The following is a 25,312-nucleotide window of genomic DNA, read 5'->3' on the forward strand; positions in this document are numbered from 1 at the left end:
GCAGCAACGAAGACCCAATGCAACCAAAAATTTAAAAAAGAAAAATAAATTAAAAAGAAAAAGTTACTTTTCAAAATATAACCAGAAGGCTTATGGTCTGCTAGAAAGCTTCCACTAATCACAACACTGTAACTATACCACAGAAACTTTCATGACAAAGTCTCCAGATATACAGAGAGGAAACAACATTACTTAAAGGTATGATGGAAGCCTCAGTTAACAGGGAAAAGAAGCCTTAAAGCATAGAATACACCTAACAAAAAAGGGGAACAGGGTAGACACTGTAGCTGGCTATTCATAAAGCACCACAATTTCTCCCTCTGGATCAACACTCCCTACAAAACAAACTGTGCCTTAATTATTGCTTATTTGAAATTACACTTGTACAGAGTTCTTTAGTACCTGACGCAGAAAAACAATCACACAAGGAAGCCTTTATTTGGGGTTTAACATGAAATTGTACAAACAAAATTTGTATAAACACAAATCCCCATCGAGTCATAACACAGATAGCAAAAGACAAAGTAAAAACAAAGAAAACTAATTGGTGGCCATACACAGCTGGACACAGTTTTGTCTTGTACACTAGAAAGTCTTTTACAAAATAATCACCTTAGATCAACAGAAGACCAATCTTCAATGTCGTCCTGCAGGATGGGTTACTTCAGCAATCTCTGCCTGTTTTCTCCAACATCCCCCTTTAGTATGGCTGGTAATTATTTTGGTGATTGCCGCCCCCTCGGGATGCCTTGCCACAAGTGCTCTGTCGGCCTCGGCCACGACCCCTAGTACCACGTCGTCCACCAGCTGCAGCACCTCATCCTCCTTTTGGTTGCTTCTGTTGCTGCCTATGTCTTGGGTTGTGCCACTTTGATTTCACAGTTCCCAGAACCAGGTTGATGATACCTGCTTTCTAACAATTTCTTTACTGGCTCTTCAGCTGTATATGTAATAAAACAAAATCCTCTTCTTTCATTTATTTTTGTATCTGTGGAAGTTCAACATTTTCAATCTCTCCAAAGGCTCCAAAATATTCTTCTTTTTTTAAAAAATAAATCTATTTATTTATTTATGGCTGTGTTGGGTCTTCGTTTCTGTGCGAGGGCTTTCTCTAGTTGTGGCAAGCGGGGGCCACTCTTCATTGCAGTGCGCAGGGCCTCTCACTATTGCGTCCTCTCTTGTTGCGGAGCACAGGCTTCAGACGCGCAGGCTCAGTAGTTGTGGCTCACGGGCCCAGTTGCTCCGTGGCATGTGGGATCCTCCCAGACCAGGGCTCGAACCCGTGTCCCCTGCATTGGCAGGCAGATTCTCTGCCACTGCGCCACCAGGAAAGCCCTCAAATATTCTTTAATTTGTTTTTCCAAAGTATCTGGGCTCAATCCACCTACTAAAACCTTTTTGGAGGGTTCCTTCCCTTTTAAAGCTTTGATTCTTTTAACATCTATGAATTTGCCATCCAGCTTGTGTTCTTTCAGTTCCAGGGCCTTAGCAACACTATCACCATCTTTGAAAAGCACAAATCCAAATCCTCTTGATCTTTCAGCAACTGGATCTGTTTTAATTGTGCAGTCTACAACTTCTCCAAATCGAGACAGATATTCAGTCAGCTCTTTCTTGCTTGTATCCCAGCTCAAGCCTCTAATAACCATTTTAGCGTCATCCCGCTGATGCTTGGTCTCACTGATCTTGGATCCCTCTGCGAATTCCTCTCTGTTGCTGTACTCCTTCACGTCTTCATAGCGGCGGAGTTGTCAGCCCGGCGGTGCTGGTCTGCAGTCCGAGTCACAGCAGCAGCAGCCTAGGTGCCACTCTTTGAAGGAAGGAGTATCAAAATATTTGTGGACCTATTTTAATAGTACCATACCTTTCAGAAAAGTGATGCAGCTTCCATGTAGCTCGCTGGTTAGGCCAAAGTTACATAAAACACTTTCTCCATTAGCTGCTATAAAAAACCTCCACATCCTCTAAGGTGGCCATGCTGTGAGAAAGCCCAGCCCACATGCAAAGACCAGTTGGTGCACCGGTTGACAGTCCAGCTTAGGTCCCAGCAAGCAGTCAACACCAATGAAAGAAAGATGAAGAGATGCTTCCAGATGATTCCAGCCCTCGATTGTTGAGACACCCTCAGCCATCATCTCTCCTAGGCATTGAATTTTCCCAGCTTCCCAGACATAAGTCATCCCTAATTCTAAAATCAGATTCTTCTCAGTATAGAAGGGGTTACAGTATAGCATAGGGATTACATGTAGAGGCTCTGGATTTCCAGGGCCAAGATGCACTTTCTGTGCTGCTGCTTCAAGCCACACGACCTTGGGCAATTTGTGTTAACTCACTGTGCCCCCAGGCTCCTCATCCTTAAATTAGGAAAACGCGTACAGTTGGCCCTTTGTATCCTCGGATGTGGAACTCATGGGTACAGAGGGCCAACTGCGAGGGACTTGTGCATCCACAGATTTTGGTATCCACGAGGGTTCACAGATACCGAGGGAGGGCTGTAAATAAGTAAGTGGGTTTTGAAGATTGAATGGAGCAAGAAATTCAAAATTCTCAGGACATAATGTATGCCAGACATTGTTATTATCATTATTTTGATTATTATTTTTTTTAATTCTCATTAAATCTGTTTCTCTTCTGGTATTTCCCATATCAGCTCATGTCACTCCAGGCTCAACATTAAAAACAACAACAACAACAAAACTTCAATTCCTCCTTCTGTGTTACCAACCACTTTTCTGGATTTATTGATATATAACTGATACATAAAAATTATATATAATTAAGATGTACAACTTGATATACATACAATCACCACAATCAAGTTAATTAACAGATCTGTCACCCCACAGTCACCATTTTCCTTCTTTTGTGTGTGTGCCTGTGTGATGAGAAACTTAAGAGCCATCCTCTTAGCCAGTTTAAAGTATACAATACAATATTGTTAACGATAGTCACATTGCTGTACATTAGTATGTCCAGCACTTATTCATCTTGCATAACAGAAACTTCGTACCCTTTGACCAACATCTCCCCATTTCCTCCTCCCACTACCCCCTGCTTCTATGAGTTTGACTATTTTAGTTCATTACAGCATTATTCACAATAAACAAAATATGAAAACAACCTAAATGTCCATCAAGAGATGAATGGTTAAAGAAGATATAATGCATATATACAATAAAATGATATTCAGCCCTTAAAAAGAAGGAAATCCTGCCATCTCAACAACATGGCTAAACCTGGGGCTGGTGTGTGCTGAGTGAAGTAAGGCAGACACAGGAGACAAACACGAACTCATTTAGGCGTGGAATCTAAAATAGTCACCAACTCTTTATAATTGGTTGTCAAGCCTTGTTGATTCTACTTCCATAGCTTCCATTATCTTTTCACTGTCAAAGCCAATTAAGGAGCAGGCCAAGTTCTCCACGGACACCCAGTAATGGAAAAGGGAAAATAAACACCACTGGGAATGATGAAGGTGCTATATCTACCAGAAATATACAGAGCATAGTCGGAAGAAAGGCTTGGACAAGCCTGTGGGGTGGTCGTGAGATAAGCTCTCATCAAAAGATTGTGAGGGGAAATGTTCTGAGTAACTTCTGCCTCACCTGCTTAAAAGGGATGACTTGCTTGAACTTCTCCAACCTGTGATGTGGAACATGAATACGGCTGAGTCTGACTTTGACCATGGAGAGGAAGAAATACATACTTTAAGGGGTGATAGAATAATCAGATGGAAAGAGCCTCGTTCCCTGAATGATGTCACGAAGCAGGTTGCCCAACAGCCCTTACAGCCCAGATCATTACGTGGGAGAGAGAGAAATACACTTCTCTTGGTTTTCAGACCCTGTGTTACACCAGCTTAGCCATTCTGCTAACACAAGGGTCACTGTGACCGGTTCCTTCCATCGGCTGAGGCAGGATAGGCAGGGGCAGGGCTGGGGGGAAGACAAACCACTTTCCTAGATATGGTGCTGGTGGGTCAAGAGTAGAAAATGTGCACATATCTAGACTGACAGCCTGAGAGAGCCTCACATGGCAAGCCTTCCTTGGCAAGGAACAGGCGCAGTACAATAACCCCATGTTCCCCGGAGGAGCACAGGAGTAGCTAAGAGAACTCGAAAGAGCCGGACAGAATCTGTGTGGACACCACCCCATATCAGGCGGGAGTGAGAACAGCGGAGCAGATACAGTGTGGAGAAATATAGATGTCACCTGAATCCCAGACATAATCCCAGGGTGAGGGCAGGAAAACTGAAATGACAGAGATTGTTTCTGCTGCCCAAAGGAATAAGAATTAAAAATAATAATAATAATAAGGCCAGGTACAGAAGCAGAAAGTTGAAGTTCTTGCACATCTAAATTCAGCAACTGAGATTTGTATGCAAACTGAGATGTTATAGCAACTCTGAGAGGACTAGCAACCATTTGTTGAGAGATGACTGTGTTCTTTTTTTTTAAACTTTTTTTTTTTTTGCGGTACGCGGGCCTCTCACTGCCGTGGCCTCTCCCGTTGCGGAGCACAGGCTCCGGACGCGCAGGCTCAACAGCCATGGGCTCACGGGCCCAGCCGCTCCGCGGCATATGGGATCTTCCCGGACCGGGGCACAAACCCGTGTCCTCTGCATCGGCAGGCGGACCCTCAACCACTGCGCCACCAGGGAAGCCCGATGACTGTGTTCTTGACACCTCAGTTATGTTGGTATCATTATCTGCCTACTCCACGAATGAGAAAACAGAATCTTAGAGATGTTATGTAACATAGCCGAGATCTCCCACTAGGGAGTGGCAGGGCCAGAATTCCAACCCAAGCCACCTGATCTGAATCCCAGGCTCTCAATTAATTAACTAATGTTCAAGGGTAAACACAACTTCAGGTTATTCGGAGGTTCTATTATTTGAAGTTGGATTGCCTGTAAAGGATTGCTATTATGTAAACTTCTTTGACATCAAATACATTTACAGAAAAGTACGCTTAAATGTATGACTCTGTGAATTTTCACAAACTGAACGGCACCCATATAATCAGCACCCATTACAAGAAAAGAACATGAGAAGAACCCCAAAGCCCCCCACTGTCACCCTTATAGTCACTACGCCCACCCCAAGGCCAATCCTTCTCCCTGAGCTCACTATTCTGTGCTCCATAGAATCAGAGGTTAGTTCTTGCAGACTTTTCCTTTGTGGGTCTGGCTCGCAAAACTAGAAGTCTCCATCCCTCTTTTTAAAGTTACTTCATCACAAAGAAGAAACCAAGGCTTTGCACGCTCAACTCATCAGCTTTCCTCTGTCTGTCAGAGTTTTTTAGGTCAATTCAACCTAGCAAACATTTACTCAGCTGTAAGCTGGGCACTTTGTGTGTACTGAACAATGGGTTAGAGAAACAAATTAGACAACCGTGTCCCTGCCTCCTAAAAGAGCGAAGGAATATGATTGGGTACCAGTGTGCTCTCAAACCTCTTTGGAGACTGTAAAGAGCTAAATACATGCAAGATGGTCTTACGGATTATATATGGCTGGTATGCAGATGCCTGGTAAGGTATGATTGGCGTCTTAAGGTGTCTGGACTGAGTGCGTTTACAAGGATCCCATAGATTCCCTGGGGGATGCTGAATTGGAGAACAGGTTCAGATATATTTGGGGTTGCACTTTGGGGGCATATTTTCCCAGGCAGCTGATGATAAACAGTTAAATTTCAAATTGTCCTTTGTGTTTTCCAGAAGTTCTTGGGTTATTATGAAATCATCTTAGGGGCAGGAAGTAGGCCTAGGTGTAGCCACTTATTGTATCATAGCCTGTTTCCTGAGGGTATCAATCACTGTTCCCTGTAATTCTCTAGGCAGAACCGGTATATAGACTACCTGTAAGTGTGTCATGTGTGTGTCTGCAGAAAAATGCAGACTCTATAGACAAACACAATTTTCACTTTAATTTCCACATTTAAGGAGAATCTTTTCCCCTGTTTCCAGTTTTTAAAAGTCATGCTTTACAACCTAAGTGTCCATCGACAGATGAATGGATAAAGAAGAGGTGGCACATATATACAACGGAATATTACTCAGCCATAAAAAGAAACGAAACTGAGTTATTTGTAGTGAGGTGGATGGACCTAGAGTCCGTCATACAGAGTGAAGTAAGTCAGAAAAAGAAAAACAAATACCGTATGCTAACACATATATATATAATCTAAAAAGAAAAAAAAATGGTCATGAAGAACCTAGGGGTAAGACAGGAATAAAGACACAGACCTACTAGAGAATGGACTTGAGGATATGGGGAAGGGGAAGGGTAAGCTGGGATGAAGTGAGAGAGCGGCACGGACATATATACACTACCAAACGTAAAATAGATGGCTAGTGGGAAGCAGCCGCACAGCACAGGGAGATCAGCTCGGTGCTATGTGACCACCTAGAGGGGTGGGATAGGGAGGGTGAGAGGGAGAAGCAAGAGGGAGGAGATATGGGGATATATGTATATGTATAGCTGATTCACTTTGTTATATAGCAGAAACTAACGCACCATTGTAAAGCAGTTATACTCTAATAAAGATGTTAAAAAAATTAAAAAGAAAAATAAATAAAAAAATAAAAGTCATGCTTTAGTAGTCATTACTTCCCAGAAGACAGAGCCCACCTTATTTTTCTTTATCTCTGAAAAGCAGTTGATCTGCTTATCTTCAGTTTGTCCAACAGACCCCTCTTCCTCCACCTTCCTCTGTGCCCCAAGAGAAGACCTCTGGCTCTGCCCCAACAGGCCCCCTGGCCCTCTGGCTGCATAGGTGGGTTCCAACAATGGGAAACAGTGCCAGGAGATCAGAAAGAGAGCTGGCTGCATTCGTCCTCCACACACTTCTTGTGCTGTTTTTCCCTCTCGCTCTCCCTCTCCCTCTTGCCGTGTCCATCTCTCTCCATCTCTCTCTCTCTGACTGCCCCCTCTTCTCCTCCCTTCAGCGTTCGGGCTGGCAAAGTGACCCATCACCCTACTCTGCTGTCCTTTTATCAAACTTTCCTTGAAGTACCAAGACTGAATGTACCAGCAATATCCTGCTAGGACATTAACTGATACAGTAGCCAATCCAGCACTGAAACCTGGGCAGCTCGGCTCAAAGCATGGTTCTTCCAGGCTTGTTGATAAAGATACTATCTAGCTTCTTCAACCAGGAATTATTTGGAAGTTTTTTTGGTCCTCATAAGGGTCCCGGGCAAAATGATGCCATCTGTCTTCTTCATGTGTGTGAATATATTTTTTCCATGGGTGGGATAGGTGATCTTTCACCTTTAGGAAGGGACTTGCAAGACCCAAAGCAGCTTTTCTGAGATTTTATAAAATCTTGAAACTTAAAAAAAAATGCACACAGAGAGGAGCAGACAGGGGCCACTTGGATCACTATTAAAACGTATTAACACTTTAGGTCCTGAATTTGTGCGTGTCTTCCAACCTCTGCAATTCCAACTTCCCATGTTTATGCAGCCCCTCTCACATGTGCCTGGACTGCAGGGGCACACACAGGACACACCATGAAGAGGGATTCAGCACCAGTGTTGCCAGGCTGGGCAATTTCCAGAGGATATAAGTCCTTGTGCCCAGTGGGGACTCAATAATAAAGTTGACGACAGAGGTATAGATCTACTGGGATGACTGAATTTCTAAAATGTCCTTTTTCATCGTTGATCTTCCTGAAAATTATTCCAGAGCATCTCTGCCCACGTCCGTACCGTTCTAGCATTTGGGGGGTTTTGAAATGCAAGTTCATATCTGCATTTGGTGATTGTTAGGGTCGCACAATATTTAGGCTCCATTCAGTTCTATAGATTCATGAATATTTATACATAATATATACATAATTTCTACATACTTTTAAAAAGTTCTCCTCCATTGCAAATTGCCTTTAATTAAGAACCTGATAGCAGTATGTTTATTTTTTTATCTTCATGAACTGGTCTAGAAGTAGGCAAGAGGAGAACATATTTATTTAAAAGAAATAGTAAAGAAAATTTAGCAAATAGACAAAAGCAAAGGGAAATGCCACCCCAAATCTCCTCGCCCCAACAAAGCCATTCTAATATCTCCATATATTGTACTCAGATATTTTTCTAAGTAGAGGTATGTTTGTTTCGCATACAGACTGTAAACTGCACGTACTCTGTTGTTTCTAACATTTTCCACTTTATCAAACATTTTTAAAAATTGAAATATAATTGATTTACAATATTAGTTTCAAGTGTTGAATTCAACTATGTTGAATCACAACATAGTGATTCAAAATCTTTATACATTATACTCCATTTAAAGTTATTATAAAATATTGACTGTATTCCCTCTGCTGTACAACAGACCCTTGTTGCTTATTCAATTTACCAAGCATTTGCCTTTTACAACAGAATCATAATTTAACTTTTTAATTGTTTTTTCAATACTCTACAGTTAGATATTCTAAATCTATTCTAATTTTTTTCTGTTACAAATAACTTCTTGATGAACATCTTAATTCAAAAAGCATTTCTATGCAAATCAAAACTACAATGAGGTATCATCTCACACCAGTCAGAATGGCCATCATCAAAAAATCTACAAACAAATGCTGGAGAGGGTGTGGAGAAAAGGGAACCCTCTTGCACTGTTGGTGGGAATGTACATTGATACAGCCACTATGGAGAACAGTATGGAGGTTCCTTAAAAAACTAAAAATAGAGCTACCATACAACCCAGCAATCCCACTACTGGGCATATACCCTGAAAAAACTAAAATTCAAAAAGAAGCATGTACCACAATGTTCATTGCAGCACTATTTACAATAGCCAGGACATGGAAGCAACCTAAGTGTCCATCAACAGATGAATGGATAAAGAAGATGTGACACATATATACAATGGAATATTACTCAGCCATAAAAAGAAACAAAACTGGGTTATTTGTAGTGAGGTGGATGGACATAAAGTCCGTCATACAGAGTGTAGTAAGTCAGAAAGAGAAAAACAAATACCATATGCTAACACATATATATGGAATCTAAAAAAAAAAAAAAGGTTCTGAAGAACCTAGGGGCAGGGTGGGCAGGGTGGGAATAAAGATGCAGACGTAGAGAATGGACTTGAGGACACAGGAAGGGGGAAGGGTAAGCTGGGACGAAGTGAGAGAGTGGCATGGACATATATACACTACCAAATGTAAAATAGATAGCTAGTGGGAAGCAGTCCCATAGCACAGGGAGATCAACTCTGTGCTCTGTGACTACCTAGAGGGGTGGGATAGGGAGGGTGGGAGGGAAACACAAGAGGGAGGAGATATGCAGATATATATATGTGTATAGCTGATTCACGTTGTTATACAGCAGAAACTAACACAACACTGTAAAGCAATTATACTCCAATAAAGATGTTAAAAAAAAGCATTTCTAATGTTTTTATTTATGATTATTTCCTTAGGAATCATCCCCCCCAAAAAAAGAAAAAGATCAGATTATGTTCTCACAGCTCCTTTTATATCACAATCATGTATTATATATTGGAATCATTACTAGATGAATGTCTGCTGTGTCTCTTACATCATGACCTCCCCAAGTGCAGCACATTGTCTGTTTTGCTCATCATTTAATTTCCCAGCACCCAGCACAGTGCCTAAGACATACTAGGTGCACAATAAATGCGATATTGAGACAATGAATAGGCAAATAAGTCAGTAATGCAAAACATTCTGTTTCTGCAAAACAGAAAACAACCCTAATGTATACAGGGACCTAAATATTTTTGTAATGTTATTAGGACAACTGAATAGCTATTTTTTAAAAAATTAGTTAGATCTTTACCATTACCATATGTCATAATAAATCAGAGATTGATTAAAGAGTTACATATTTAAAAAGCAAGCCACACACATCCACAAATAAGATATGAGTGAATATTTGTTCTAAATTATATAACAATGAAAGAAATCTGAAAGGGTAAATTTTCTGGACCATACAAAAGTATAGAATTTCTACACATCAAAAATATCACAAACTGGACTTCCCTGACAGTGCAGTGGTTAAGACTCCGTGCTTCCACTGCAGGGGGCACGGGTTCGATCCCTGGTCGGGGAATTAAGATCCCACAGGCCCTGCGGTGTGGCCAAAAAAAATCACAAACAAAATTAAATAAGTAGAATTCCTAGAACAATACTTGCTCAGGTATGGAACATGAAGGATTAACATCCTTCTTCTAATAGCAGTCTGCATGCATCTATAAGAAAGAAAAATTTTAAACTAGTTGATAAATGGGAAAAGGATGTGAACAATTTACATATGTAAGATAAATTACATATGGAAAATAAACATATAAAAATGTTTAACTTTAATAGTAGTGGAATAAATTCTACTTAATCAGTTGCCATTTTCACATATCAAGACTAGAAAAATCTATTAATGTTCAATGCTGATGAGAGTCAAAGAGAGTCACATAATTTGCTGGAAGTAGTGGACATTGGTACAATCTTTCAAAATCAGTACGCGGGCCTCTCACCGCCATGGCCTCTCCCGTTATGGAGCACAGGCTCCGGACGCGCAGGCTCAGCGGCCACGGCTCACGGGCCCAGCCGCTCCGCGGCATGTGGGATCCTCCCGGACCGGGGTACGAACCCGTGTCCCCTGCATCGGCAGGCGGACTCTCAACCACTGCGCCACCAGGGAAGCCCTCAAAATCTTTGATAAGCTTTTCTTCAATATACGCCACCTCTCCTCACCACTGCCTTGTCATTTTGTGTCCTTATATTTACTTTGTATCAATGCAACTGTATGTTGACTTATTTGTTTTCCCCCATAGCATAAGGATATACACATACCATCCTTAAGTAAAAATATTTTTTAAAGTATGAGGTTTTTTCCATATATTTTAACCACAAACAGCTGCTATTATCAGCATTATTATTTTTGAACCTTGGAAATCATTGTAATAGTAGAAATTAATTTCTTAATTTAGTAATGGATGTGCCACGGTTCTCAGCGTTTCAGCTGCTCTTACCAAGCTGTCTTTCAAAGGCTTCTCTCTTAAGGAACTCTTGCATCCCCCAAGAAATAGAAAGGGATAGAGGAAAAGTATCTGGGATAAGGAGGGGTTTTGCCAAGCTCAGGCTCTCTCGAACTAGTGGCATGGAGACGTGAAGAAAAATGGTGTTAGAGAAGATAAATGAGTGACTTTGCATTACTTTAAAAACAGAACTAAGGGAAGGTACAATAAAAGCGAATGGGAAAAAGAGTTTGTATTGAGGTCAGCATTAGCAGAGCACGACGCTGGACATGGTTGGCTGCAGAATTCCTGGACCCTCTAAGTAAAGATAATGTTCGCCAGTAGGTGGCAGTCACACGTCTAGAATAGCCCAGGACATCGCAGACCAAGTAATTAGCCTTACTGATGTGTTTCCTCTGGCCACCCAGCATCGTGAATTCTTATTTCATATTGGGCTTTGGATGCATTTTACTATTCCATGCAATTTGTCAGTGCTCGTGACAACTGGTCCAAATCATGGCCCAAAGTAGTTACTGCTGTCGAGGTTACCAGTGTGGTTTTCCTTCCATTGTTTAGGAATCTACTCTTAGACCTCTCTATGTATTTTTTCTCCTTGGGAACTTGACACTACTTCTGCCTTAGAAATGATCATAAATGATATCCCAGACAAACATTTCTTACAAAAAGAATGAGTAGTACAAGGAATTGGCCAGCTGGGGTTTTGCTTTGTATTGGTTTGGTTTTCTTGTTTGGTAGATTTAAACAAAGCTTTCCAATATTTTCCTTCCCAAGCAAGACTAACATTGAACAAACCATGTTAGATCACAATGGTATGAGATGCTAACCTATTTTGACAGATGCTTCTGTTGTAGGTTCTCATTCTATTTAATGTGCACTTAAGTCTCTGAGTTTGCCCAGCAAGATATCAGAAATACAGATACCACCCTTTTATAAAAAGTTTTGTTCTCAAGACAGAGAACACTGTGCATGCAGTGTTTATATATATGCACACAGCTAGAATGAACCAAATATAATGATGCTAACACTGATCTAGATTTTCACAGCCATGTATTACTTGAGTGGCTTATGCCCATGTTTCCTACTAAGAAAGGATATCCAGTGGAGACCCAGAGGGTCAGATGGGCTCTTCGAATGAGCCAGTGAATCATCTTCAGCCCCAGGATCTCTTCTGTTATTTTTCACAGGATCTGCAGCTACGCAGGAGAACAGGTTGCAAAGTTCAGAGTAGCTGCATTTACATGGGGAGCTGGGTGTTTGGAGGTGTGTCTTGCGGGAGAAAGAAGTTTCTCTGAGAGCTACCACATCCTATTATGGGAAAACATGATAAACCACTATTTCATGTGACAGAGCCTACAGCAGGGCCAGTGACTGAATGTTGGTTACGGGTCACTCCTCGCCTGAATCCACAGGAACACTTCTCTCTGCAAAGGCCTCTGACTCTGGCCCCAGGCCATCATCAGACTGTGTCCTCAGTCGCCATGTTTGACAACTGTCTGCAAAAATAAACCATTTTAGCTGCCGTATAAGATAACGAGGTTCTCAGGTTCGTAGTATTGACCTCCGCAAATGAAGAATGTCGTCCAAACTCTAAAACAAGAAGTCGTTCAGAGATTCTATATAAGCATGCATTCTCTACAGATACATTGATTACAGAACATGTTACTGAGTCCTAAGTGCTATTGAATTCACAGTAACATCAACTCTGGTTTATGTTTCACCAGTCCCTATGTCCAAAGGGGAAGCCAGTTGTTGGGGAATAGTATTTAGTGTAAGTCAGTATTTCAGAGGAAAAGCATTAGGGATAGACCTTTTTTAGCTATACCTCCCCACTCACCAAACACTCTTCTTTTTTTTGTTTCTCAAACACTCATTCTTGACTAGGAATAGTTCATTATGGAGGACAGTTTCACCCTTCATGGTGGTAGAAAATTTCCCTGTGTCCTTCACTGCCCACTCTTTGTACTTTTTTTTTTTAACACAGATTTTTTTTTTAATTTTTAAAGACACCAATTGTACTTGAACATTTGTTATTTTTTTAAAATATTTATTTATTTATTTTTGGCTGCGTTGGGTCTTCGTTTCTGTGCGAGGGCTTTCTCTAGTTGTGGCAAGCGGAGGCCACTCTTCATCGCGGTGCACGGGCCTCTCACTATCGTGGCCTCTCTTGTTGCGGAGCACAGGCTCCAGACGCGCAGGCTCAGTAGTTGTGGCTCACGGGCCCAGTTGCTCCGTGGCATGTGGGATCTTCCCAGACCAGGGCTCGAACCCGTGTCCCCCACATTGGCAGGCAGATTCTCAACCACTGTGCCACCAGGGAAGCCCACCCTCTTTGTACTTTATCGGGAGTTTATTTGGTACTTTTCACCCTCTTTCTGTACTTAGTTTTCAGTCTTGGTTAATGCCAAAAATGAACCACCTAATTTCAAAGTCATTGAAGTTCATATTATAGATAGATATGTTTGAGCATATATACATATGATATCTCCACATATATAACTATTCACATGTTTATGTTCATGTCACTCATATATGGATGCATGGGCAGAAAAGGATTTGGCCCTTTTTGTTTAAAACTAAGAATATATTATGGACTGAATATGTGTGTACCCCCCAATTTCATATGTTAATGTCCTAGTGCATAACATAATGGTATTAGGAGGTGGGGCTTTTGAGAGGTAATTAGGTTTAGGTGAAGTCATGAGGGTGGAGCCCCAAGAGGAAGAGATACCAGAGCTTCCTCTCTCCACCGTGAAGACACATGGATAAGGTGGCTATCTGCAAGACGGTAAGAAGGTCCCCATCAAAAACCGTATCTGCCCAGCGCCTTGATCTTGGACTCTCCAGCCTCCAGAACTGTGAGAAAGAAACGCCTGTTGTTTAAGCCACCCAGTCTATGGTATTTTGTTTTAGTAGCCCAAGCTGACTATGACATAATATATTAATATACATGAAGAGGGTACAGCGTGGAAGGCCACGTGCCTACCTGTCAACAATAGTTATTTTGCATTGTGGAATTGCTTCCTTTGCTGATCACTCTTTCTTTCTTTTTTATCTGTGTTTTCCAAGTTTGCTGTAATAATCAAATATTACTTTTATAGTTAGAAAAAAACATACTGCAACAGTTTTTGAAAACAACATATCCGATTGGACTAATAAAGCAATATGTTCCAATAAAAATGCAAAGGTGTTATTGGTCTTAGAGCCTGTCAGCCAGGATGATTCTCAAGTCTGTCTACCAGGCGCTGACTCGGCCAATATGACTTGAGTGTTTCCTCACCGTAAGCAGAGGTGGTAACGCGTGGGTGATCCTATTCAGGAATGTTGAGCAAAGGAGAGGGTTATAAGAAAGCTCTGTGTATGTACCTAGACTGCCGATGTGAAAATGTGCTGACTCGCTTGAGTTACGTTTGCACTTTCTGGGAACCGGCTGTGCATCTCCCATTATAGGGAATTCCCAGCAGCTGGGGCCATGCAGGAGCCCTCCAGCGGAACTCCCCGAAGCCCCTGTGCAGCACTCGCAAACGGTAACGATTTGGCAGAGCTGCCAAAGTCAAGACGGCAAGAGTCCCAGACTTCATTCCAACAGTCAAGAGTCAAGGTGTGTTTCATAGGATATCCGGACCATGGAATTCCATAGCAACTGGGGTTATCAGCTAAAATACGGGGCACTTGGATAAATTTGAATTTCAGAGAGAGATGCACAATAAATAATTTTTAGTATATTTCCCAAATATTGAACAGGATATACTTTTAAAAAAAATTATTCATTGCTTATCTTGTCGACTGAAAGAAATGCATAACAGAAAAGTTGAGAATGATATTTTATTCAGCGGACTTTCTGAGGACTTCAAGCCTGGGAGGCAGCCTCTCAGAGCTATCTCATATAAGCTCCTCCAAAGAGGTAAGGGAGGAACCAGGATATCTAGGAGTTGTTGCAACAAAGACCAGGCAGTCGGAACATCAAAAGATTACTGTGAATTAAAGAAAACCAGGTATCTCAAGTTAAGGAACTTAGCGCTTTCCTATGTATGAAAAGATGCAAGAGTCTGGGTTCATTGAAATCATGCCTTTGATGTTCACCTTAGTTATCTCCAGCCAGGATCCTCTTCTCTCCCACCTGAGTTCCCTGAGGGTTCACCATATGGGGCATCTGTAGTGTCTTGATGGTTGCAACATCCTTTGTTTACTGAAATGGCAGACAACATTTTTCACAATCTGAAATTCAAATTTAACTGAATTTTTTATTTGTTAAGTCTGGTAACCCTAATGGGGAACATTCACCCTCCCCCTTCCACTTTGCTTTGTTGGTTGGTTTTTACTTATTAAACTCAGCTACTTAATAGTTCAGGTTTTACAAATACATGCTGAGCCTTTCAGGAAGGCACCACTGCAGGTAAAGCTGGCATGCAATAGACAATGGGAGGCCACCTCGACAGTGTCAATGGTGGGGCTGGCTGGTTGGAAGCATAAGGTGGCTGTCAGGGCTCCCCTGGAGCTCCCAGGGCTCTCCCCAGAGTCTCAAGACACTGTACACTGTAAAGAGCTTTAAGTGTGACTGTTAGGGCCACATCTGAGCCTTCCTTTGGCCATTGTACAAACGGAGCACCTGCAAAATGCAATGAGCTCACCTCGCTGTAGACTGAAGCCATTGTTCGGCCCCAGTGAAACTTGCCAGGGGCAAGGAAGGACTGGGAAACAAGAAAGGGCAGCCCAGCACGGGGTCAAGATTGTGCCACAGCCTGACTTTCCACAAGGACTCTCTTGTCTCTGGATGGTGGGAGTGTTGATGTAAGGGAGCCTGGGATGGAAATTCAGCTTTCCCTGTAGGTGACTCAAACAGCCAGCCAGGTGGCAGGGCTCATAGGCTGAGAGTGTGAGGGGCCTGACCCAGTGCCTCTTGGCCACCAGCCAAATGCCTCAGATCCCCACTGTTGGCCTCACACTCTGGGAACACTTGAACATTTGAACTAGAGGATAGCATTCTCCTGTCTAACAAACACATTCAGAGGAATTCCTCTATCTGGCAAGTGATTTCCTAATAGTCAGACAACAGAAGCGAGGGTTCAGGATAAAGGTGGAGGCATAGATCAGGAGTCAGGGGTCCTGGCTGTGCAGCTTTAGTGAAATGTCTTCCCCTCTCCCCTCAGTCCCTCATTTATGAATTAAGAGGTAGAGCTTGATGACCACGGAGGCGCTTCCAACTCTATAATGCTGATAAATGGGTGAGATGCAGGATCAATAAACTCTGGTAAGGGAAAGGATTCTGGGACAGGTTAGACGTATAAAGCTCAGTTCAGGTCTCAAGATTCGCTTTCGAATGGCGCTCTAAGGTGACAGGGGGTGGGCTGAGATCACCGAGGAATAGCAAGGGACGAGGGGCAAAGGAAGAGCCCAGCCCTCTGAGCCCCACCCCCTGAAGCTCTTCATTCCACTCCCGTAAGGCCCAGCTGTTAATAATAAGGCCACATGTACTATATGGGAGAAACTGATGCTAAATTCAATAACCATTTAGTATGTCCTTTCTCCAGGCAGGACAAAGTCTTGGCACCAGAATATAAACTCTAACTAGCTGCTCATATGGGCTGAATTTCTCTCATTCATTACTAATTCAGCAAATATTTATGGAGCATCTACTCCACGCCAGGATTGTTGTAAGCTCTGAAGAGAGTATTGAAAGCCCCTTTCCCCTCTATCAGCAGAATAGAAGGAAATAGTCCACAGGGTATCACTGCTCTCTGGTTGCTAACTGAGCGAAAGCAGATTCCATGCTACTCCAGTGCTTTGTTTTTTCTCCTACCTCGTTCCCCGTCTTCACCCAGCCACGTTGGTTCGAATCATCCCTAGAGAAGCAAGGACAGTTACGGGTTGAATTGTGTCCCCATACAAAGACTGAGGCAGGGTCTGGGGAACTGACAAGGGCTGGTGCTCTGAGGCCAACCTGTTCACTGATGCCGGCGGCTCTGATGTCATATGTGCTCCGCTGACTCTCTTCACCATCTGCCCTTGCTCTTCGTGGATTTGGGGTCTCGCCTTGAGCCTCCCAGCACCTCTCATGCCCAATCCAGGCCATAGGCCCACTCCACCTCTGTTTGAAGACTTAGCTTCATTTTGTCTTCCCCTGACCTCCAGTTTCTGGCCCAATCCTGACCTTGTCTTGATACCGAGAGCTCGTGGAGGCTGTGCCCCAATTTAAATTGATGATAGGACAGGCCTGTTGGAGGTTGTTCAGGGATCATGGAAGGGAGGAGTGGGGAGCAGGGAAGGGACTTCATGAAATAAGGATGCATTTGGCTCGGATCATAGGAGGAGGTCATAAGCACTCGCACTTAGATTTTCCCTGGCACTTTCGTGTGTATCGCCCTAGAGTTATGCAACCACATGAGAGACAGTTGAGACCGATGTCATAATTATCTTTATCCAATCTCCATGTTACAGATGAAGAAACTGAGGCTCACACAGGCTACGAAACTTGACCTAAATTACGCAGCTGATGAGTGAGGCATCATCTGGTTTTAATACAAGTTCTTTCTGCCCTGCCAGGCTCTCTCCTGATAGATTGGCACTCAGAAACTGAAGGAGGATGCAGTCGGGCTGAGGTGCTGCAGGCAGAGGCAGACCAAAACTATCATCGACTTGGCTCTTCCTCCTTGTCAAGCACAAACTGGCCAAATACCACACGCTAATAACAAAACACCTTACATTTAGGCAACACCTCGCAACTGACAGTGTCCTAACAAGCATGACCTCATTTGATCCTTACAAATAACCCTATAAGGTAGGCATGGTGAACCTGGTTATCCTCATTTTACAGATGAGGCACCTAAGCAAAAGAGGGTTAAATTCCTGACCCCTGGTCACAGAGCCGGGGGGGTGGAAGAAGTAGGACTCAAGCCCAATGTTTCTCTGCAAGTCCATCTTCTTTCCTGTCACTCAGGAATGGGGTCCAGTCCAGGAATGGCAAATACCTGGCACACGTACAGCCCTATCTCCCACCATACCCCAGGCAGACATTATTAATCAATCACAGCATTGTGCTTGATTTGACCTCAAGTTCCTTCTCAAAATAGTTCTCCAGGCAGCCATTATCTGTTCACACTGGACAATAAGATGAAGACTATTTTCCAGACTGCTCCAAGCAAGGCACAGAGACCTAATGCAGAGTGCAATTCATCTGATTAGAGATCTGGTTCAAGACTCAAAAAGACCCTAATAATGTGACTGTTCCCGTACAGTCTTACCTATTAATGTGTGACCATAGCAACAATAATAATGGTTAAGGTTTTTGGAGCACTTAACTGTGTGCTAGGGCACTATATTAGGGACTTTACGTGCACTTTCCTACAGAGTAAATCCTATCATTCCCATTTTAGAGGTGAAGGAATGGAGGCTTTGAGAATTTAGGAAACTTGCCGGATGCAGCCTGACCCTGCCGAAGCCCGCAGAATCCCCACCTTGCTATACTGTCTCCTAGACTGTAGACCGATGGGTTTTCGATTCTTTGTGAGGAGAAGCATTTCTTATTTTCCCAGACCCTTAAAATCAAAGAGGGGAGTAGATGCCAAGAGTAAAGTTAAGCAAAGCAAGCGCCCTGAGAGGTGGCTTTGAGGAAGAGAGTTTGCAGTGTGAACAGAGCTTGGCCACGTGAGGCCAAGCATGTAGGCACAGAGCCCTTGGCAGTGCAGGACAAGCCAATGGTAAGAAACTGGGGCCGGGGGCTAGCTCTCCCACACTGCCACATTCTGGCATGTTCTTCAGGGGTGTTCAGGAACCTAAATTTGACTCTGAACATTCACATTGCTATGAAGGTGTGTTTGTCAAGGTAGGAGGGTAGAACGTATTTGTAGCTTGATTTGTAACTTGCGACACTTAATCATATGGTCAGCGGGCCCCCTCTTGTACTTTCGCCCAGGGACATGCATTTGTTAAGGGTGGATTTGGTAAACACGAGGCTTCCCTTCGTCTGCTGTTTTTGCTGCTTCCTCAGGCAGGCCGCTTCTGTTTTTGGGTGTTGGTGGGAGCAGAGGCCCCAGCCGTCAGTCACTGGCTTCCTGAGGTCAGAGCAGGTGATTTGCATTCATTTAGTGCTGTCAGTTGCAGCAGAACCAGTAAGGGGGTGGCAGTGGTTCCTGATCGAAGCGGCCTCCTGACCTTGGCAATGGTGGGGGGTTCTGGAGCCAGGTCCCTGGTTGAGAAGGCAGCCTCCAAGTGCAGGAGAAACTTCGGCTCCCTTGGTGGCCTGATTCTTTGGCGTCACTTAAGGAGTTCTTCATGAACCTTAATTTTGAGTCAGCTTCTTCAGCCCACTCAACGATTCTCTAAGCCGTATCAATCCCTGAAATAAATCCTTTCTGCATGAGACAACTCAAATGGATCCTGCTCTATGTAACTAACCCCCACCGGGCACTTCGTAGCCTGCCTTCCATGACTAAGATTCTGGTATCTAAGGAAACATACCTTTAGCTACATTCTGTGGTCTCATTGCTCCATTGAATTGGCTCCTTTGGTAAGGTTTGCTCAGTCTCGGTCCTGTACCTGGATTCAGCCTCTCTGATTCTTCCTTCAGATCTCTGTCTGCCTGACTTGGACGGTGCGCTTCCTGATCATGGTCTCTCAGGCCTTCCTTGGTGGCATCAAAGCCCAGGGGCCAATCCCAGCACCACCCCCTCCCCAGCCTGGGCTCCTGGGGGCCTGGACCAGGTCCAGCAGCACTCGGGGGCCTGCTGTCTCAGACGAAAGATCAGACAAATGCATGGCAAGGCTGCATGCATCACAGCTCGGCGAGAGCCATCTGAGGACGGTCACTGGAATTGTACACGAAGAGAGTGCATTTGAAGAGAGGGCAGGAAGGACTATGGAGATAAGCCTGACCTTGGTGACCCTGTTAAGTACTGAGAATGGCACTCCCTGAAATCAGAGATTGCAAAAGCAAACGGAAAGCGTTCCTTGTTTTTGAGTTCTTCTCCTACAGTTTCTCCGAGTCTTTCAAGGGCTTGGGGAAAACCAAGCAGTTTCATTTTACTACGAGTCCCTGCAAGGAAGTCTCCAAATTCCAGTGGCCCAGTTTTGTCCACTTTCACCTCTTCAGGTTTGAATGATCTTATACAGACTTACGGCAGGTCCACTTGAAACCATTTTTGTCTCATCGGGTTTCATCTCCCAGCTCATGAGCTCATGGGTTTTGCATGATTTCAATATGAAGTCATCAGCTCGTCCCTAGATTCCCAGACAGGCTCGAAAACCTCAGGATTCTTTGAATAAACTAGAGGTAAGCCCCATGGTTTGCACTGAAACCTGAAACCCAGACTTTCTCCCAGGTGCTCTCACGTATGTATGTTTATATTTATTATATGGTTCAAATCTTTCTCTCTTTCTTAAACACTAAAACTTTCCATCTTGCTTTTTTTCTCCTTAGCCTTTGCACCTGCCCGGTCAGAAAAGGAGAAGGCCCAGAAGGAACTCAGTCCTGGAAGAGTCAAATGGTCAAAGCTCAGGAAGTATCGAGCCCTCTGTTTCACAAAGGATCATGTAAGTACACGCTGGGAGCTGAAGCAACACTGAGATTCTGGTGGGAGGAGAAAAGAAAACTCTACCATAAGACGCCTGCATAAGGATTGGAAAGTGGTGTATATTTCAAATATCCATTAATAGAGTCAACTTGCTGGAAACAAGCCAGAATGTGTAGGCCTGGAATTCTGGAATGTGTATTGACAGAACATTTCTGATTTCCAAAGTCATAACCAACAACAAAAATCCCATTGTGGTATCAGAGGTTCCATTCTCTCTTGTATACCCATGGGTTCTCTCTGAGCATAGACCATGAAAGAGTTTATAAAAAATAACAAGAAAGTCATAAAGACGGCAACTTTGAGTTTATACCAGTAGTTTGAATTTTAAGAAAACACAACTCCTTCTTCAAATGTAAAAATCCACATCACTCCATCTAATTTGATTCAAACCAGTACTATTAAATGAGCCCCTGTTACAGTCTCAGTGCTGAGTAAAGTTGCAGGAAATACAATAGACCTATATTAAATGATTCCTTTTCTTGAAGAGTAAGAGAGACAAATATTAAACATATTGAACTTATTAGAGAGCAAAGCCAGGGAAGATAACCTGAAGCATGCTACTGACATGAAACCTGGTAGGCAGTGAACAAAAGAAAACACAGGGAAGTCAAACAGGTAGGTAAGGGCTTCCCTGGTGGCGCAGTGGTTGCGAGTCCCCCTGCCGATGCAGGGGACACGGGTTCGTGCCCTGGTCCAGGAAGATCCCACATGCCGCGGAGCGGCTGGGCCTGTGAGCCATGGCCGCTGAGCCTGGGCATCCGGAGCCTGTGCTCCGCAACGGGAGAGGCTACAACAGTGAGAGGCCCGCGTGCCGCAAAACAACAACAACAAAAAAAACAGGTAGGTAAGTGTTAACTGGAGACAAAATCCTTGAAAAAGTCCTTGAGGTTTGGGTAGGATTTGGGAGGTTTCTGATCTAATGTTAATATAGGTAACTTTGCTCTGAAAGGAAATGAATCTAAATATAACTTGTCCCAAGGAGAGTTTGGGGAGTGGTCAAGTGGAAAGGAACAAGACTCCATACCCATCTCCTGGATGAATTTGAGCTGCTCCAAGTACTGGAAAGCCCCGAAGTGAGAAGATTGTAAACCCAGTGGAAAAGTGGAAGGGAAGCCAATGTGGGTAATTAGCCATGGCAGAGTGCCAGATCCCACATCTTGACCACTTTATCTTTGCTTCCTGTCTGTCCTTGGAAGAGATATTGTCAGGAATAGTATAAGCGTCTAGGATGAGGAAGGAGAAAAACCTAGTGGTGAGAGGTGAATGATGTCTGGGAAGACTGGGTGGATATAAGTCATTGAGTAAATTAACTCCTACGCTACTCTTACGTACATTAAAAGTCCAAAATGGAATGAATTGTCTCTGCCATTTTCCCCGAGCCTGGTCATCTTTCTATGTTGCCCATTGTATTTAATGCCACTTTCATTATGTCGGCCATTCAGGATGGAAATTTCTTTCTTCCTTTTGTAGAAGAGGAAAATCTTTTTTTTGACTCTCCTATGTTTAGTGGCTGGGGCCTCTGAGTTAAACTAACAAAAGACAGATTAACAGGAAAAACAGTTTATTTGCATATGCAACGTGCATAAATGCAGGAGTGCTCAGTGTTGAGTAACTCAAAGCTTTGTTAGAATTAGTAGATTAGAAAAAGGGAGCGGGGCGCAAGACTCTTATGGGAAGAATAAATAGGCTTCTTTAGAAAAGACAGGTTTTTTAGGAGAACAAACAAGAGATAAGAAAGCTCATGGTAATATTTGTCTCTACAGGTATGAGCAGTCTCTCTGACTTCGTAGGGGTCAAAAATTCCCCCCAGAGAAGGGATTTATGGTAGGTTTACTCTTGGTCTCTCCTGGGGGCAGACCTGCCCCAAAGAGAGAATTTATGGCAGTCCTCATTTCTCAGAAGTTTCTGCCTTTAGTCAGATAAGGGAAGCTCTGAGAAGGCTTCTTTCTGTATCTGTTGAATCTCAAATGTCTTCATCTTAAAATAATCTTTGAACCAACCCTAGGGTTCTGAGTGGGTCTCCACAGCTGCAGCTCTGCTTTTAGTTCATAGCCTAATCCTCTGCTAAGACTATGAGTTTCTAAAGGATCTTATTAATCATTTATCCCCAGAATCTGGCATATGGTTTCCCACTTATTAAATAAGTTTGAATCAATGAGTAAATAAAGTAAAAGAATACTGTTTTCCTAATATTTATCAAAGGGCAATAAACAAAAAAATCATGACACCTTTTACAGGACAATTCCTGGAGATGTCTTTAGCCTTGGTCTGTCTCCTGAGATGCCCACCTGTATTCTCAACTCTTTGTAGCCCATCTCCACCAGGTTTCGTGGGCATCTCAAATTCAGCCTATCCCACTATGAACCCATTGTCTTTCCTGAAAACCTATTCTTCCTACGTTTCCTAATTCAGTGAATGGCATGTCACCAGACACCCAACTACCCAAGCTTTATAAATGTTATTTCTCATTGACTCTCCTCTTCTCCCCTCTAGGGAATCATCACGCAGCTCTACTGATTCTACCTCTAAAATATCTCTAGAATAAGCACCCCTTCTGCCCCCATTCTGTTCTCATCATCCTTGCCTGGAGTTCCAGCAATCTCTTAACTGGTTTCCTATTTCGAATGTCTTTGCTCTCCAATCCATCACCACATTTTTCAAATCAGGTCACCAAACAGCCTGTTCCTGAAAATCCTCTAATACTCCAGTACTCAGGAGTCATCTTTGCTTAAGTATGAAAGGACATTTTTGTGACCTCACCCTGCATTACTGCCGGACATAGTCTCCCCATCACACTTCTAAGGGTCACAGTCCAGCTCTTTCTCTGCTTCTTCCCCCACTCTGGCTCCTCAGCTGCGCTCCCAAGTCACGTTCAGATCTTGGCCCTCTTTGCTTCTGGTCACCTTAAAGAATTTCGGAACTACTATCTGCTTTCTTCATGTTCTATTCCATTAGGCAAAAACAGATTTTTATAGAACCTCCAGAAATGAGAGAGCATAATGGTGGCACAGTCAAAGGGACCATCCACACCGTTGTTTAAAGATATTTATCTGGTATTTTCTATGTCTCCCTAGCCATGATCCCCTCGAGGCCATAACCTCACACTCTTCCTTGTTGCTCAAGACCTTCCCTCTTTAGAGCAGAATCTCTTCCCATCTTCTCGGCCAAAGTCCTAATGGCCCCCACCCCAGCTCTAGCAGACAATACTGAAATTCCCATGTTTATTAAACAAACTCTTCATGTGAAGCTGCTTCCATCTAGACTATGACCACCTGAGCTCACCTTTTATAACCAATCAGTTCCATTAAGCTATTTTCCAGAACAAAGGTGCAGTTCTCTCCTTTGGAGGAATTCTGCCATCCCCTTGGGCCAATCAGCTCAAATTACAGTTAGCTTTTACAAAATGTACTTTGTTGGTGTATTACTGGGGTTAACTCAGATCTTTTTCTTTCTCCCAACTAGTTAATATTTTTGGTTCTCTCTTGTCCAGAAAAGTGGTCTCCCCAGTGGAGAGAGAACCAAAGATGTTAGGAAGAAATTCCACTGGGTTATGCAAAGAAATTATTGATATTAGAAGTTCTTTATTTATTTTTCAATTCTATTTTTGTTTATATTTATATATGTTAGTCTATATACACTATACTATATTTATATGTCAAGGCAGGGTGGCTGAAAATATTTGCTGACAAAGGTATGAAATCAAAAAGTTTAAAGACCATTGTTCCAGAGGGCAAAACCATGATCTTAGCGTAGCTTCTAAGCCCTTTGCAAACAGTGCCCAGCCATATTGAATTTGTTAAAAGATAATTAGTTTTTTTTTAAAGACCCTCACATAGATGCAAAATGAATCCATGTTAAAGATTTTATTTAATTCATTATTCATGAGGGAAGAGAATTGGAGAATCCAAATTTATAGAGAATTGGAGAATCCAGGCATATTTATAGATCAGGAATACTGAAAGAAATGTACAAATTCAGGTAAGACTGCCTTCTTCCAAAGTAGGGGAAGGAAGTCAATTGGAACTTCCCAGGATCAAAACTTTCCATCTCTAGGGTCAAGAATTATTTTGCATTGCTATCATTTGTCTATAACTTACTGAGTTGTAAAATAGTTCAAATGATAGGCTCAGAATCTATAGAAAATCAAAATCAGGAAAGATGTGCTCCAGACCAGGGCACCTAAGGCCTGTAGGCCCAATCCGGCCAGCCAAATGTTTTTGTAAATGAAGTTTTATTGGAACACAGCCACATCCATTTGTTTAGGCATTGCCAATGGCTACTGTCCAGCTACAAAGGTATTCTTGAGTAGCCCAGACAGAGAAAGAAAAATCTCTTATCTGGCTCTTTACAGCAAAAGTCTGCCAACCCCTGCTCTAGAAAACGATGCACAGTTTTCCAACGAAGCGCAAAGATTTCTCTACACCTTCTTTATCCCAAGAGGGCCTCCCTCCCAATGGTCCCAGCTGCCACCATAGCTTATATGCTGGTCCTCCTGAAAGATTCTCGGGACTCTGTACTAGTGAATCTCAACACATGAATCGTGAGCCCCCAGAAAGTTCTCTCAATGGGCCTCAGACTGATTCCAAAGGCATTAGCTCTCTCTGTTTATTTGGCAGTGGGACCTCTCGATAGTAAACTGGAGAACTTCTGCCAGAGCCTGGTAAGGGCTGAATTGTGTCCCCCAAAGATTCACATGTTCAAGTCCCAATCCCCACTTCAGAAAGCGACTGTATTTGGAAATACAGCCT

At 43.0% G+C, this 25,312-nt stretch overlaps 1 pseudogene; it reads right to left on the reverse strand.

Annotated features, from left to right (window-relative positions):
- Positions 1-700: 700 nt before the first annotated feature.
- On the reverse strand, positions 701-3,704 carry LOC101332910 (heterogeneous nuclear ribonucleoprotein D-like pseudogene; annotated as a pseudogene).
- Positions 3,705-25,312: the final 21,608 nt, after the last annotated feature.

This window comes from Tursiops truncatus, chromosome 3 (genome assembly GCF_011762595.2).
Source record: "Tursiops truncatus isolate mTurTru1 chromosome 3, mTurTru1.mat.Y, whole genome shotgun sequence".
Lineage (NCBI taxonomy): Eukaryota > Metazoa > Chordata > Mammalia > Artiodactyla > Delphinidae > Tursiops > Tursiops truncatus.